This window comes from Leuciscus leuciscus (assembly GCF_965113295.1).
Source record: "Leuciscus leuciscus genome assembly, chromosome: 7".
Taxonomy (NCBI): Eukaryota; Metazoa; Chordata; class Actinopteri; order Cypriniformes; family Leuciscidae; genus Leuciscus; species Leuciscus leuciscus.
In genome coordinates, this window is record NC_138731.1 from 2,507,361 (window position 1) to 2,522,153 (window position 14,793).

Consider the following 14,793-nt stretch of genomic DNA (forward strand, 5'->3'; position numbering starts at 1 on the left):
GCTCAGTGATGATGATGATGATGATGTAGTTGTGCTCAGTGATGATGATGATGTAGTTGTGCTCAGTGTGCGTGATGATGATGTAGTTGTGCTCAGTGATGATGATGATGTAGTCGTGCTCAGTGATGATGATGATGTAGTTGTGCTCAGTGTGCTTGATGATGATGTAGTTGTGCTCAGTGATGATGATGATGTAGTTGTGCTCAGTGATGATGATGATGTAGTTGTGCTCAGTGATGATGATGATGTAGTTGTGCTCAGTGATGATGATGATGTAGTTGTGCTCGTGTGCTTGATGATGATGTAGTTGTCCTCAGTGATGATGATGATGTAGTTGTGCTCAGTGTGCTTGATGATGATGTAGTTGTGCTCAGTGATGATGATGATGTAGTTGTGCTCAGTGATGATGATGATGTAGTTGTCCTCAGTGATGATGATGATGTAGTTGTGCTCAGTGATGATGATGATGTAGTTGTGCTCGTGTGCTTGATGATGATGTAGTTGTCCTCAGTGATGATGATGATGTAGTTGTGCTCAGTGATGATGATGATGTAGTTGTGCTCAGTGTGCGTGATGATGATGTAGTTGTGCTCAGTGATGATGATGATGTAGTTGTGCTCAGTGTGCGTGATGATGATGTAGTTGTGCTCAGTGATGATGATGATGTAGTTGTGCTCAGTGATGATGATGATGTAGTTGTGCTCAGGGTGCGTGATGATGATGTAGTTGTCCTCAGTGATGATGATGATGTAGTTGTGCTCAGTGATGATGATGATGTAGTTGTGCTCGTGTGCTTGATGATGATGTAGTTGTCCTCAGTGATGATGATGATGTAGTTGTGCTCAGTGATGATGATGATGTAGTTGTGCTCAGTGATGATGATGATGTAGTTGTGCTCAGTGTGCGTGATGATGATGTAGTTGTGCTCAGTGTGCTTGATGATGATGTAGTTGTGCTCAGTGATGATGATGATGATGTAGTTGTGCTCGTGTGCTTGATGATGATGTAGTTGTGCTCAGTGTGCTTGATGATGATGTAGTTGTGCTCAGTGTGCTTGATGATGATGTAGTTGTGCTCGTGTGCTTGATGATGATGTAGTTGTGCTCAGTGATGATGATGATGTAGTTGTGCTCGTGTGCTTGATGATGATGTAGTTGTGCTCAGTGTGCATGATGATGATGTAGTTGTGCTCAGTGTGCTTGATGATGATGTAGTTGTGCTCAGTGATGATGATGATGTAGTTGTGCTCAGTGTGCTTGATGATGATGTAGTTGTGCTCAGTGTGCTTGATGATGATGTAGTTGTGCTCAGTGATGATGATGATGTAGTTGTGCTCAGTGATGATGATGATGTAGTTGTGCTCAGTGTGCTTGATGATGATGTAGTTGTGCTCAGTGATGATGATGATGTAGTTGTGCTCGTGTGCTTGATGATGATGTAGTTGTGCTCAGTGTGCTTGATGATGATGTAGTTGTGCTCAGTGATGATGATGATGTAGTTGTGCTCAGTGTGCTTGATGATGATGTAGTTGTGCTCAGTGATGATGATGATGATGTAGTTGTGCTCGTGTGCTTGATGATGATGTAGTTGTGCTCAGTGTGCTTGATGATGATGTAGTTGTGCTCAGTGTGCTTGATGATGATGTAGTTGTGCTCAGTGTGCTTGATGATGATGTAGTTGTGCTCAGTGTGCTTGATGATGATGTAGTTGTGCTCAGTGATGATGATGATGTAGTTGTGCTCAGTGTGCTTGATGATGATGTAGTTGTGCTCAGTGATGATGATGATGTAGTTGTGCTCAGTGATGATGATGATGTAGTTGTGCTCAGTGTGCTTGATGATGATGTAGTTGTGCTCAGTGTGCGTGATGATGATGTAGTTGTGCTCAGTGATGATGATGATGTAGTTGTGCTCAGGGTGCGTGATGATGATGTAGTTGTCCTCAGTGATGATGATGATGTAGTTGTGCTCAGTGATGATGATGATGTAGTTGTGCTCGTGTGCTTGATGATGATGTAGTTGTCCTCAGTGATGATGATGATGTAGTTGTGCTCAGTGATGATGATGATGTAGTTGTGCTCAGTGTGCGTGATGATGATGTAGTTGTGCTCAGTGTGCGTGATGATGATGTAGTTGTGCTCAGTGATGATGATGATGTAGTTGTGCTCAGTGATGATGATGATGTAGTTTCTATATTATTAACTCGTCTTTATCTTTAGGTCATGTTCCAAGAACATTTAAACTGGCAGTTATAAAACCTCTCATTAAGAAACCACAATTAGATCATAATAATCTAGCAAATTATAGACCCATTTCAAATCTTCCATTTATGTCTAAAATATTAGAAAAAGTGGTGTCCGCTCAACTGGGCTCTTTCTTGCAACAAAATGATATCTATGAAAAGTTTCAGTCTGGATTCAGACCGCATCATAGCACTGAAACTGCGCTCGTTAAAATCACAAATGATTTACTTTTAGCTTCTGACCAAGGCTGTATCTCAATACTAGTTTTACTTGATCTTAGTGCTGCGTTCGATACTATAGATCACACAATACTCTTAGATCGACTACAAAATTATACTGGTGTTCAAGGACAAGCACTAAGCTGGTTCAAATCATACCTATCTGACCGCTACCATTTTGTCTATTTAAATGGAGAAAAATCGATCATAACTCCAGTAAACTATGGAGTGCCGCAGGGATCTGTATTAGGCCCCCTGTTATTTTCAATATATATGATGCCACTTGGAAATATTATAAGGAAACATGGAATTAGTTTCCATTGTTATGCTGATGACACTCAAATATATATTTCATCACGGCCGGATGAAAACGCTACATTTTCCAAATTGACAGAGTGTGTTAAAGATATAAAAGATTGGATGACGCGTAATTTTCTTTTATTAAATCCAGACAAGACAGAGGTAATACTTATCGGTTCAAAAAACCGCCCACAAAACCTCGCACAATACAACTTTAACATCATAGGATGTCCTGTTACTTTATCCTCTACAGTAAAAGACCTGGGTGTTATACTCGATTGCAACCTGTCTTTTGAAAATCATATTTCTTATGTTACAAAAACAGCCTTTTTCCACCTTAGAAACATTGCTAAGCTACGTAATATGCTATCAGTATCTGATGCAGAAAAGTTAGTTCATGCATTCATGACCTCGAGACTGGATTACTGTAATGCTTTATTAGCTGGTTGTCCTGCATCCTCAATAAACAAGCTACAGTTAGTCCAAAATGCCGCCGCTAGAGTTCTTACGAGATCAAGAAAATATGATCATATAACACCGATTTTATCATCACTGCATTGGTTACCTATAAAGTTCCGTATTAATTACAAGGTATTGCTACTGACTTATAAAGCCCTAAACGGCTTAGCTCCAGTCTATTTAACGGATCTTCTATCGCCCTATAATCCATCGCGCTCTTTGAGATCACTAAATTCAAGGCTTTTGGTCATACCTAGGATATCCAGAACCACCAAAGGAGGGAGAGCATTTTCACATTTGGCTCCAAAACTCTGGAATAGTCTTCCTGATACTGTTCGTTGCTCAGACTCGCTCTCCCAGTTTAAAACTAGATTAAAGTCGCATCTCTTCAGCCAGGCATTCATATAATCCTACAGTTCAAACTACAATCCGGCCTCTATCCAATGCCAGAGGAGAACTGGCCCCCGACTGAGCCTGGGTTCTCCCAAGGTTTTTTTTTTTCTCCATTAAGGCACCTGATGGAGTTTTAGGACACCATTAGGTCACTTGATGGAGTTTTTCGGTTCCTTGCCACTGTTGCCTTTGGCTTGCTCAGTTGGGGATATTTTGGGGATATTTAATTTAATTTTATCAATCAATAAATTCCTCTTGAAACAAACTTTGTTGTATTATTTTAATTTAATACTGTGAAGCTGCTTTGATGCAATCTGTATTGTGAAAAGCGCTATACAAATAAACTTGACTTGACTTGACTTGACTAGTTGTGCTCGTGTGCTTGATGATGATGTAGTTGTGCTCAGTGATGATGATGATGTAGTTGTGCTCAGTGTGCGTGATGATGATGTAGTTGTGCTCAGTGATGATGATGATGTAGTTGTGCTCAGTGATGATGATGATGTAGTTGTGCTCGTGTGCTTGATGATGATGTAGTTGTGCTCAGTGTGCGTGATGATGATGTAGTTGTGCTCAGTGTGCTTGATGATGATGTAGTTGTGCTCAGTGATGATGATGATGTAGTTGTGCTCAGTGTGCTTGATGATGATGTAGTTGTGCTCAGTGATGATGATGATGATGTAGTTGTGCTCGTGTGCTTGATGATGATGTAGTTGTGCTCAGTGTGCTTGATGATGATGTAGTTGTGCTCAGTGTGCGTGATGATGATGTAGTTGTGCTCAGTGTGCGTGATGATGATGTAGTTGTGCTCAGTGATGATGATGATGTAGTTGTGCTCAGTGATGATGATGATGTAGTTGTGCTCGTGTGCTTGATGATGATGTAGTTGTGCTCAGTGTGCGTGATGATGATGTAGTTGTGCTCAGTGATGATGATGATGTAGTTGTGCTCAGTGATGATGATGATGTAGTTGTGCTCGTGTGCTTGATGATGATGTAGTTGTGCTCAGTGTGCGTGATGATGATGTAGTTGTGCTCAGTATGCTTGATGATGATGTAGTTGTGCTCAGTGTGCGTGATGATGATGTAGTTGTGCTCAGTGTGCGTGATGATGATGTAGTTGTGCTCAGTGTGCTTGATGATGATGTAGTTGTGCTCAGTGATGATGATGATGTAGTTGTGCTCAGTGTGCTTGATGATGATGTAGTTGTGCTCAGTGTGCGTGATGATGATGTAGTTGTGCTCAGTGTGCTTGATGATGATGTAGTTGTGCTCAGTGATGATGATGATGTAGTTGTGCTCAGTGTGCTTGATGATGATGTAGTTGTGCTCAGTGATGATGATGATGTAGTTGTGCTCAGTGATGATGATGATGTAGTTGTGCTCAGTGATGATGATGATGATGTAGTTGTGCTCGTGTGCTTGATGATGATGTAGTTGTGCTCAGTGTGCTTGATGATGATGTAGTTGTGCTCAGTGTGCTTGATGATGATGTAGTTGTGCTCAGTGATGATGATGTAGTTGTGCTCAGTGATGATGATGTAGTTGTGCTCAGTGTGCTTGATGATGATGTAGTTGTGCTCAGTGTGCTTGATGATGATGTAGTTGTGCTCAGTGTGCTTGATGATGATGTAGTTGTGCTCAGTGTGCTTGATGATGATGTAGTTGTGCTCAGTGATGATGATGATGTAGTTGTGCTCAGTGTGCTTGATGATGATGTAGTTGTGCTCAGTGATGATGATGATGTAGTTGTGCTCAGTGATGATGATGATGTAGTTGTGCTCAGTGTGCTTGATGATGATGTAGTTGTGCTCAGTGATGATGATGATGTAGTTGTGCTCAGTGTGCGTGATGATGATGTAGTTGTGCTCAGTGTGCTTGATGATGATGTAGTTGTGCTCAGTGTGCGTGATGATGATGTAGTTGTGCTCAGTGATGATGATGATGTAGTTGTGCTCAGTGATGATGATGATGTAGTTGTGCTCAGTGTGCTTGATGATGATGTAGTTGTGCTCAGTGATGATGATGATGTAGTTGTGCTCAGTGATGATGATGATGTAGTTGTGCTCAGTGTAGGGCTGGGACAACGCGTCGAGGTCATCGATGACGTCGACGCAAAAAATACGTCGACGCAAAATATGCGCATCGATTCGTCGACCTGTTTTTATTTCTCCAAAAAACGTTTGCAAAACGTTTACCTTATGTGCGCTGAATATACGCGATGGCCGGATCAACATTCTGTCCAACGTTATATAACCAATCCAGGGGTTTTTCTGCATTGATCTTTTTTTTGGCGGCTGTCAAATCCTTATTTGATCGGTGAGTGATGTAGAATAGAATGACTGCTGGGGCGCGTACGAGAGAGAGCCCCGGCCGCGCGCGCGCACTCACAGTCTTCAAACAACACGAGCGCTGCTTGCTCTCTCTCTCCCTCCTTGCTCTCTCTCTCCCTCGTGCATATTAATCAAAATCATTAAACACGATAGAAAAAGGGCGAAACACCAAAGTTTCACGCGCGCTCGCGCACTCACAGTCTTCAAACTACACGAGCGCTGTCTTGCTCTCTCTCTCTCCCTCGTGCATATTAACTAAAATCATTAGACACGATAGAAAAAGGGCGGAACACCAAAGTTTCACGTGGAGCATTCGGAGATTTTTTTTTTCTCCATGACAGGCTGCTGGCTCCCACTATTAATTTTTATTTATTTTTTTTGTTGGAAAAGCACTCTCTGTATTAGCTTAAAGCCCTCAAGTTTACATTGGTTACTGTATTCTTTCAGTTGCTCTAAACAAGTATTTTGGGTGACCTTTTTTATTTTTGTATTGAATGCTAGTCATCAAGTTGTTGTTATTTTCATCTGAAAGAACTTTTTTTCAGTAAGCTAGGCCCTATGTGTTCAGTAAGCTTGTTTCAGTAAGCTATGTGTTTTCAAGGCTTTAAGGTTTTATTGAATGCTATCTCTGACTAAGAATGCATTACTTTGCACTTGTATAGTCTTTTATTTTGTCATTTTAAGAGCAATAAACATATTGCAATGTTAAGGAATTCATGTTTTTTCATTCAGATATGTAAATCAACATGTATAAATTGTTAGTAGTCAATTAATGGGGAGATAATCGACAATCGAATCGAATCGAAATCGAATCGGTCCGAAAAAATTAATCGTTAGATTAATCGATGCATCGAAAAAATAATCGCTAGATTAATCGTTTAAAAAATAATCGTTTATCCCAGCCCTAGCTCAGTGATGATGATGATGTAGTTGTGCTCAGTGATGATGATGATGATGATGTAGTTGTGCTCAGTGATGATGATGATGTAGTTGTGCTCAGTGATGATGATGATGATGATGTAGTTGTGCTCAGTGATGATGATGATGTAGTTGTGCTCAGTGTGCGTGATGATGATGTAGTTGTGCTCAGTGTGCGTGATGATGATGTAGTTGTGCTCAGTGATGATGATGATGTAGTTGTGCTCAGTGTGCTTGATGATGATGTAGTTGTGCTCAGTGATGATGATGATGTAGTTGTGCTCGTGTGCTTGATGATGATGTAGTTGTGCTCAGTGTGCTTGATGATGATGTAGTTGTGCTCAGTGTGCGTGATGATGATGTAGTTGTGCTCAGTGATGATGATGATGTAGTTGTGCTCAGTGATGATGATGATGTAGTTGTGCTCAGTGTGCTTGATGATGATGTAGTTGTGCTCAGTGTGCTTGATGATGATGTAGTTGTGCTCAGTGATGATGATGATGTAGTTGTGCTCAGTGATGATGATGATGTAGTTGTGCTCAGTGATGATGATGATGTAGTTGTGCTCAGTGTGCTTGATGATGATGTAGTTGTGCTCAGTGTGCTTGATGATGATGTAGTTGTGCTCAGTGTGCTTGATGATGATGTAGTTGTGCTCAGTGTGCTTGATGATGATGTAGTTGTGCTCAGTGATGATGATGATGTAGTTGTGCTCAGTGTGCGTGATGATGATGTAGTTGTGCTCAGTGATGATGATGATGTAGTTGTGCTCAGTGTGCTTGATGATGATGTAGTTGTGCTCAGTGTGCTTGATGATGATGTAGTTGTGCTCAGTGATGATGATGATGTAGTCGTGCTCGTGTGCTTGATGATGATGTAGTTGTGCTCAGTGATGATGATGATGTAGTTGTGCTCAGTGATGATGATGATGTAGTTGTGCTCAGTGATGATGATGATGTAGTTGTGCTCAGTGTGCTTGATGATGATGTAGTTGTGCTCAGTGTGCTTGATGATGATGTAGTTGTGCTCGTGTGCTTGATGATGATGTAGTTGTGCTCAGTGTGCTTGATGATGATGTAGTTGTGCTCAGTGATGATGATGATGTAGTTGTGCTCAGTGTGCGTGATGATGATGTAGTTGTGCTCAGTGTGCTTGATGATGATGTAGTTGTGCTCAGTGTGCTTGATGATGATGTAGTTGTGCTCAGTGATGATGATGATGTAGTTGTGCTCAGTGATGATGATGATGTAGTTGTGCTCAGTGTGCTTGATGATGATGTAGTTGTGCTCAGTGTGCTTGATGATGATGTAGTTGTGCTCAGTGATGATGATGATGTAGTTGTGCTCAGTGTGCGTGATGATGATGTAGTTGTGCTCAGTGTGCTTGATGATGATGTAGTTGTGCTCAGTGTGCTTGATGATGATGTAGTTGTGCTCAGTGTGCTTGATGATGATGTAGTTGTGCTCAGTGATGATGATGATGTAGTTGTGCTCAGTGTGCTTGATGATGATGTAGTTGTGCTCAGTGATGATGATGATGTAGTTGTGCTCGTGTGCTTGATGATGTAGTTGTGCTCAGTGTGCTTGATGATGATGTAGTTGTGCTCAGTGTGCTTGATGATGATGTAGTTGTGCTCAGTGTGCTTGATGATGATGTAGTTGTGCTCAGTGATGATGATGATGTAGTTGTGCTCGTGTGCTTGATGATGATGTAGTTGTGCTCAGTGTGCTTGATGATGATGTAGTTGTGCTCAGTGATGATGATGATGTAGTCGTGCTCGTGTGCTTGATGATGATGTAGTTGTGCTCAGTGTGCTTGATGATGATGTAGTTGTGCTCAGTGTGCTTGATGATGATGTAGTTGTGCTCAGTGATGATGATGATGTAGTTGTGCTCGTGTGCTTGATGATGTAGTTGTGCTCAGTGTGCTTGATGATGATGTAGTTGTGCTCAGTGTGCGTGATGATGATGTAGTTGTGCTCAGTGATGATGATGATGTAGTTGTGCTCAGTGATGATGATGATGTAGTTGTGCTCAGTGATGATGATGTAGTTGTGCTCAGTGATGATGATGTAGTTGTGCTCAGTGATGATGATGATGTAGTTGTGCTCAGTGATGATGATGTAGTTGTGCTCAGTGATGATGATGATGTAGTTGTGCTCGTGTGCTTGATGATGTAGTTGTGCTCAGTGTGCTTGATGATGATGTAGTTGTGCTCAGTGTGCGTGATGATGATGTAGTTGTGCTCAGTGATGATGATGATGTAGTTGTGCTCAGTGATGATGATGATGTAGTTGTGCTCAGTGATGATGATGTAGTTGTGCTCAGTGATGATGATGATGTAGTTGTGCTCAGTGATGATGATGATGTAGTTGTGCTCAGTGATGATGATGATGTAGTTGTGCTCAGTGTGCGTGATGATGATGTAGTTGTGCTCAGTGTGCTTGATGATGATGTAGTTGTGCTCAGTGATGATGATGATGTAGTTGTGCTCAGTGTGCTTGATGATGATGTAGTTGTGCTCAGTGTGCTTGATGATGATGTAGTTGTGCTCAGTGATGATGATGATGTAGTTGTGCTCAGTGATGATGATGATGTAGTTGTGCTCAGTGTGCTTGATGATGATGTAGTTGTGCTCAGTGATGATGATGATGTAGTTGTGCTCAGTGATGATGATGATGTAGTTGTGCTCAGTGTGCTTGATGATGATGTAGTCGTGCTCGTGTGCTTGATGATGATGTAGTCGTGCTCAGTGTGCTTGATGATGATGTAGTTGTGCTCAGTGTGCTTGATGATGATGTAGTTGTGCTCAGTGTGCTTGATGATGATGTAGTTGTGCTCAGTGATGATGATGATGTAGTTGTGCTCAGTGATGATGATGATGATGTAGTTGTGCTCAGTGTGCTTGATGATGATGTAGTCGTGCTCAGTGTGCTTGATGATGATGTAGTTGTGCTCAGTGTGCTTGATGATGATGTAGTTGTGCTCAGTGTGCTTGATGATGATGTAGTTGTGCTCAGTGATGATGATGATGTAGTTGTGCTCAGTGATGATGATGATGTAGTTGTGCTCAGTGTGCTTGATGATGATGTAGTTGTGCTCAGTGTGCTTGATGATGATGTAGTTGTGCTCAGTGTGCTTGATGATGATGTAGTTGTGCTCAGTGATGATGATGATGTAGTTGTGCTCAGTGATGATGATGTAGTTGTGCTCAGTGTGCTTGATGATGATGTAGTTGTGCTCAGTGTGCGTGATGATGATGTAGTTGTGCTCGTGTGCTTGATGATGATGTAGTTGTGCTCAGTGTGCTTGATGATGATGTAGTTGTGCTCAGTGATGATGATGATGTAGTTGTGCTCAGTGTGCGTGATGATGATGTAGTTGTGCTCAGTGTGCTTGATGATGATGTAGTTGTGCTCAGTGTGCTTGATGATGATGTAGTTGTGCTCAGTGATGATGATGATGTAGTTGTGCTCAGTGATGATGATGATGTAGTTGTGCTCAGTGTGCTTGATGATGTAGTTGTGCTCAGTGATGATGATGATGTAGTTGTGCTCAGTGATGATGATGATGTAGTTGTGCTCAGTGATGATGATGATGTAGTTGTGCTCAGTGATGATGGTGATGTAGTTGTGCTCAGTGTGCGTGATGATGATGTAGTTGTGCTCAGTGTGCTTGATGATGATGTAGTTGTGCTCAGTGATGATGATGTAGTAGTTGTGCTCGTGTGCTTGATGATGATGTAGTTGTGCTCAGTGTGCTTGATGATGATGTAGTTGTGCTCAGTGATGATGATGATGTAGTTGTGCTCAGTGTGCTTGATGATGATGTAGTTGTGCTCAGTGTGCGTGATGATGATGTAGTTGTGCTCAGTGTGCTTGATGATGATGTAGTTGTGCTCGTGTGCTTGATGATGATGTAGTTGTGCTCAGTGTGCTTGATGATGAGGTAGTTGTGCTCAGTGATGATGATGATGTAGTTGTGCTCAGTGATGATGATGATGTAGTTGTGCTCAGTGTGCGTGATGATGATGTAGTTGTGCTCAGTGTGCTTGATGATGATGTAGTTGTGCTCAGTGATGATGATGTAGTAGTTGTGCTCGTGTGCTTGATGATGATGTAGTTGTGCTCAGTGTGCTTGATGATGATGTAGTTGTGCTCAGTGATGATGATGATGTAGTTGTGCTCAGTGTGCTTGATGATGATGTAGTTGTGCTCAGTGTGCGTGATGATGATGTAGTTGTGCTCAGTGTGCTTGATGATGATGTAGTTGTGCTCGTGTGCTTGATGATGATGTAGTTGTGCTCAGTGTGCTTGATGATGAGGTAGTTGTGCTCAGTGATGATGATGATGTAGTTGTGCTCAGTGATGATGATGATGTAGTTGTGCTCAGTGTGCGTGATGATGATGTAGTTGTGCTCAGTGATGATGATGATGTAGTTGTGCTCAGGGTGCGTGATGATGATGATGTAGTTGTGCTCAGTGTGCGTGATGATGATGTAGTTGTGCTCGTGTGCTTGATGATGATGTAGTTGTGCTCAGTGTGCTTGATGATGATGTAGTTGTGCTCAGTGATGATGATGATGTAGTTGTGCTCAGTGTGCGTGATGATGATGTAGTTGTGCTCAGTGATGATGATGATGTAGTTGTGCTCAGTGTGCGTGATGATGATGTAGTTGTGCTCAGTGATGATGATGATGTAGTTGTGCTCGTGTGCTTGATGATGATGTAGTTGTGCTCAGTGTGCGTGATGATGATGTAGTTGTGCTCAGTTTGCTTGATGATGATGTAGTTGTGCTCAGTGATGATGATGATGTAGTTGTGCTCAGTGTGCTTGATGATGATGATGTAGTTGTGCTCAGTGTGCTTGATGATGATGTAGTTGTGCTCAGTGTGCTTGATGATGATGTAGTTGTGCTCAGTGATGATGATGATGTAGTTGTGCTCAGTGTGCTTGATGATGATGTAGTTGTGCTCAGTGTGCTTGATGATGATGTAGTTGTGCTCAGTGATGATGATGATGTAGTTGTGCTCAGTGATGATGATGATGTAGTTGTGCTCAGTGATGATGATGATGTAGTTGTGCTCAGTGTGCTTGATGATGTAGTTGTGCTCAGTGATGATGATGATGTAGTTGTGCTCAGTGATGATGATGATGTAGTTGTGCTCAGTGATGATGATGATGTAGTTGTGCTCAGTGATGATGATGTAGTTGTGCTCAGTGTGCGTGATGATGATGTAGTTGTGCTCAGTGTGCGTGATGATGATGTAGTTGTGCTCAGTGTGCTTGATGATGATGTAGTTGTGCTCAGTGATGATGATGATGTAGTTGTGCTCAGTGTGCTTGATGATGATGTAGTTGTGCTCAGTGTGCTTGATGATGATGTAGTTGTGCTCAGTGATGATGATGATGTAGTAGTTGTGCTCGTGTGCTTGATGATGATGTAGTTGTGCTCAGTGTGCTTGATGATGATATAGTTGTGCTCAGTGATGATGATGATGTAGTTGTGCTCAGTGTGCGTGATGATGATGTAGTTGTGCTCGTGTGCTTGATGATGATGTAGTTGTGCTCGTGTGCGTGATGATGATGTAGTTGTGCTCGTGTGCGTGATGATGATGTAGTTGTGCTCAGTGTGCGTGATGATGATGTAGTTGTGCTCAGTGTGCTTGATGATGATGTAGTTGTGCTCAGTGTGCTTGATGATGATGTAGTTGTGCTCAGTGTGCTTGATGATGATGTAGTTGTGCTCAGTGTGCTTGATGATGATGTAGTTGTGCTCAGTGATGATGATGATGATGTAGTTGTGCTCAGTGATGATGATGATGTAGTTGTGCTCAGTGTGCTTGATGATGATGTAGTTGTGCTCAGTGATGATGATGATGTAGTTGTGCTCAGTGTGCTTGATGATGATGTAGTTGTGCTCAGTGTGCGTGATGATGATGTAGTTGTGCTCGTGTGCTTGATGATGTTGTAGTTGTGCTCAGTGTGCTTGATGATGATGTAGTTGTGCTCAGTGATGATGATGATGTAGTTGTGCTCAGTGTGCGTGATGATGATGTAGTTGTGCTCAGTGATGATGATGTAGTTGTGCTCAGTGATGATGATGATGTAGTTGTGCTCAGTGTGCTTGATGATGATGTAGTTGTGCTCAGTGATGATGATGATGTAGTTGTGCTCAGTGATGATGATGATGTAGTTGTGCTCAGTGTGCTTGATGATGATGTAGTTGTGCTCAGTGTGCTTGATGATGATGTAGTTGTGCTCAGTGTGCTTGATGATGATGTAGTTGTGCTCAGTGATGATGATGATGTAGTTGTGCTCAGTGTGCTTGATGATGATGTAGTTGTGCTCAGTGATGATGATGATGTAGTTGTGCTCAGTGTGCGTGATGATGATGTAGATGATGTAGTTGTGCTCAGTGTGCTTGATGATGATGTAGTTGTGCTCAGTGATGATGATGATGTAGTTGTGCTCAGTGATGATGATGATGTAGTTGTGCTCAGTGATGATGATGATGTAGTTGTGCTCAGTGATGATGATGATGTAGTTGTGCTCAGTGATGATGATGATGTAGTTGTGCTCAGTGTGCTTGATGATGATGTAGTCGTGCTCAGTGTGCTTGATGATGATGTAGTCGTGCTCGTGTGCTTGATGATGATGTAGTTGTGCTCAGTGTGCGTGATGATGATGTAGTTGTGCTCAGTGATGATGATGATGTAGTTGTGCTCAGTGTGCGTGATGATGATGTAGTTGTGCTCAGTGTGCGTGATGATGATGTAGTTGTGCTCAGTGTGCGTGATGATGATGTAGTTGTGCTCAGTGATGATGATGATGTAGTTGTGCTCAGTGTGCGTGATGATGATGTAGTTGTGCTCAGTGATGATGATGATGTAGTTGTGCTCAGTGTGCTTGATGATGATGTAGTTGTGCTCAGTGTGCTTGATGATGATGTAGTTGTGCTCAGTGATGATGATGATGTAGTTGTGCTCAGTGTGCGTGATGATGATGTAGTTGTGCTCAGTGATGATGATGATGTAGTTGTGCTCAGTGTGCTTGATGATGATGTAGTTGTGCTCAGTGTGCGTGATGATGATGTAGTTGTGCTCAGTGTGCGTGATGATGATGTAGTTGTGCTCAGTGATGATGATGATGTAGTTGTGCTCAGTGTGCGTGATGATGATGTAGTTGTGCTCAGTGATGATGATGATGTAGTTGTGCTCAGTGTGCTTGATGATGATGTAGTTGTGCTCAGTGTGCTTGATGATGATGTAGTTGTGCTCAGTGATGATGATGATGTAGTTGTGCTCAGTGTGCGTGATGATGATGTAGTTGTGCTCAGTGATGATGATGATGTAGTTGTGCTCAGTGTGCTTGATGATGATGTAGTTGTGCTCAGTGTGCTTGATGATGATGTAGTTGTGCTCAGTGTGCGTGATGATGATGTAGTTGTGCTCAGTGTGCTTGATGATGATGTAGTTGTGCTCAGTGATGATGATGATGTAGTTGTGCTCAGTGTGCTTGATGATGATGTAGTTGTGCTCAGTGATGATGATGATGTAGTTGTGCTCAGTGTGCTTGATGATGATGTAGTTGTGCTCAGTGATGATGATGATGTAATTGTGCTCAGTGTGCTTGATGATGATGTAGTTGTGCTCAGTGATGATGATGATGTAGTTGTGCTCAGTGTGCTTGATGATGATGTAGTTGTGCTCAGTGATGATGATGATGTAGTTGTGCTCAGTGTGCGTGATGATGATGTAGTTGTGCTCAGTGTGCTTGATGATGATGTAGTTGTGCTCAGTGTGCGTGATGATGATGTAGTTGTGCTCAGTGTGCGTGATGATGATGTAGTTGTGCTCAGTGATGATGATGATGTAGTTGTGCTCAGTGTGCGTGATGATGATGTAGTTGTGCTCAGTGTGCGTGATGATG

At 42.1% G+C, this 14,793-nt stretch overlaps 1 protein-coding gene across 1 annotated transcript in view; it reads left to right on the top strand.

Moving 5' to 3' along the window:
- LOC309503393 (tigger transposable element-derived protein 1-like) overlaps positions 1-14,793 on the top strand; it is an 85,841-nt gene that overhangs the window by 31,772 nt on the left and 39,276 nt on the right. The gene's annotated exons all lie outside the window — the stretch shown is intronic.